Source organism: Arachis ipaensis, chromosome B02 (assembly GCF_000816755.2).
Source record: "Arachis ipaensis cultivar K30076 chromosome B02, Araip1.1, whole genome shotgun sequence".
Lineage (NCBI taxonomy): Eukaryota > Viridiplantae > Streptophyta > Magnoliopsida > Fabales > Fabaceae > Arachis > Arachis ipaensis.
This window is the reverse complement of record NC_029786.2, coordinates 101,987,436-101,990,683: the sequence shown is the minus strand read 5'-3', so window position 1 is coordinate 101,990,683 and position 3,248 is coordinate 101,987,436.

Genomic DNA, 3,248 nt, shown 5'->3' with positions numbered 1-3,248 from the left:
AAAAACGTTTTTCTGCGGAAGCTGAAAAGGAGCAGGAAGAAAGAAGAAAAATTAACGAAAAAAAAAAGGCTTCTTTTTGGTTCAGGAAGAAAGAAGAAAAATTAACGAAAAAAAAAAAAGGCTTCTTTTTGGTTCAGCATGGTGATCGTTAATGGTGTTGCTAGCAGAAAAAGATGCAAGAAGAAAGAGGGGTCTTTGAATTCGTCACCGATTGGATCAGGATCCCGAAACGTGTTTCCTATTGATGGTGCTGGAACTTCTGCCAACGATCCTATAATCCTTGGTTTGAATGATAGTAGTAGTGATGAAGGCACTGATAACAGTGATGAGGGCCGTGGAAGAAGTTTGGACTGGATTTTGGGCTTTCAAGTGAGTCAGAGGATGAGGGAGAAGGTTCAGTTTCACCATCAACTTCAGCATCAACTTCATATGCTGAAGCTGAACCTTCTCCCTCATCCTCATCCTCTGACTCATTTGAAAGCCCAAAATCCCAGTCCAAACTTCTTCCACGGCCCTCATCACTGTTAGCAGTGCCTTCATCACTACTACTATCACTCAAACCAACGATTATAGGATCCTTGGCAAAAGTTCCAGCATCATCAATAGGAAAAACGTTTGGGGATCCTGATCCAATCGGTCACGGATTCAAAGACCTCTCTTCCTTCTTGCTTCTTGTTCTGCTAGCAACACCATTAACGATCACCATGCTGAACCAAAAAGAAGCAATTTTTCTTCTTTCTTCCTGCTCCTTAGAAAAAAAATATTTTTTTTAATTATAAAAGATACATTTGCAGAAATAGAACAGCTTAGGGAGGAAGGAAGGTGAAAAAAAAAGAAAGAAAAAAAGAGAGGGTAAGTGGCAGAAGACAGGCAATGGCAAAGCTATGAAATTTCTAGCATGATTGTCTACTGTGTGTTAATGGAAAAAGCGCCAAAGAGAGAAAGCAAATCGGGTTGTAATGGGTTTTTCAAATAGGGTAACTTGGTAAGTAAACTTGACTGGCAACACACAGTACTCTTAAAAAGTCTCGGTTTTTAACTTTTTATTTTGTTCCGCGAAATCCAAATCGTACTAATAAAAACGGACTCTATCTTTTCAAATTTTTTTATATTTGATAAGCTTGGCATGTATGAAGTAAAAGTAGTGTTATAATTTTTGGTTTTTTTCGAAAGTGTAGAAGATACACAAATTGGAGGGTGTAATTTTTATACTTTAAATTTTTTAATTTTTTTTAACAGAAATTACTCGGTCCGATTTTTGTACTGTCACAATTTTTTCGATCCGATTTTATAAATCCCTCAATCTGATTTCTATATCCTCATAAATCGGATGGTCTGATTTTTGTTTATCAAATTAAAAGGTCTCATATTTAACACCTCATCAACCCACATTTTAAAAACGGTTTAACTAGGTATCCTTTAAAAATAGTACAACATTCAACTTTTTATTACAATAATTAAAAAAAAATTAAAACAAATACAACTAAAAATTATAAATAGATTTACTGTCTTTTTAAAATTAAATACACATTCAAAATACAATTTAAAAAACTGAAATTTAAAATTTAAATTTTAAATTTATGTTTCAGATTTAATATATTTAATTATTAATATATTATAATTTAAATACATATCTAAAAATCAAATTATTCAAAATTCAAAATTTTGATTTTAAAATTATAAAATAAACCTTAAACTATCAAATTATTAATTAAACTCGTACAAAACACTCAAAGAAGCAGAGAAGTCACGTTTGCGCCATGTCGAAAATCCAGAGGCGCACATGGAAAACTCAGAGGTGCACATCGAGAAGTCATCCTCCGCTGTCATTCATCCGTGCCACCTTCCTCTTCCGCGCTCATCTCAACGCTGTCTTTCTCCTTTTCGGGGCTCATTTACAACAATGTCTTTTTAATGTTTAAATTTAAATTTTAGATTTATGATTTTGGATGTGTTTTAAAAATATTTTTTGTATAACTTAATATTTTAGATGTGTTACAATTGAAAAAGAAACTACAATTGAAAATATTTTAGTTTATATATATAATTATATTCGACCATTCATAATTGTATTATTAACATTTATATTGAATTATTAAAGTTGCCTAATATCAGATGTGTTATAATCGAAAAATAACAACACAATTTTAAATTAATTGTTGATTATAATAATTTTGAAAACTAATAAGTATCGAAAAAAAATTAACTGATAATTTAAATAATAAATATTATATTCATTTGATCGAATAAAAAATCAAAAGATTAATTGTATTATTAACGTTTAAATTTAAATATTTAAAGTTAGCCTGATTTTGGATGTGTTTTAAAAATATTTTGAATAAAATATCATAATATCATGTTTTATAATTGATAAATAACAACAGAATTTTTATGATCATATCAACTACATCTTCTCTCTTAAACTCCAGATTTTTTTTTGCTTCTTTGCTCAAACTACTTACGTAGAAAGTATTTTATTTGCAACAACTTTATTAATAAAATTAAATAAGATCAACCTTGTTCCAATTAAATCAGCAGAGTGTTTTTATGTTTAAATTAAAATATAATTAAAAATATTGAACATGATATTTCATAACAAATTACATAAACACATGTGTGGAAAATAATGATACCTTTCACCAATGCAAAATGAGAGAGTGCTTCAGCTGGAAGGTGGTGATGGTCTTCACCAATGAAGACGAGACTGGCAGCGTCCTTTTTGGTTTGGAATTCACTAATGCGTGTGAATGTCCCGGTTTGGAATTCACTAATGCGTGTGAATGTCCCGTAGAATAAGGAATTTAAAAAACAGTATCTGTTACATGAAATTACGAAAGTAAAGCAAAGTCACCGTAATCACCAATGAAGTGGGTGGGTTTTAAAATTTAAATTTAAATTAAAATCTAATTATAGATATGTATCTACAAAATAGGAACATGTTACATTAAAAAAATAATTAAATATTATTTAAATCTAATTAAAGACTGATTAAAGGCTGATTAGTATTGTACGACTAACATTTCCCTTTTAAAAATACACAGTTACTACTCTAATATCAAAAACAAAATCTTCTATGACCTCCTACTCTCACTCTGTCACCTAAAGAAATACTCTCACTCTCTCAAATTTAATATAAAAGAAAAAAACAAATTACAATTATGTATATATCTTTTTATTGTTAATTAATATTTTTTTAAAAAAATATTTTTAATAATAAAAATATTATTTTAATTTTAAAATATTATAGT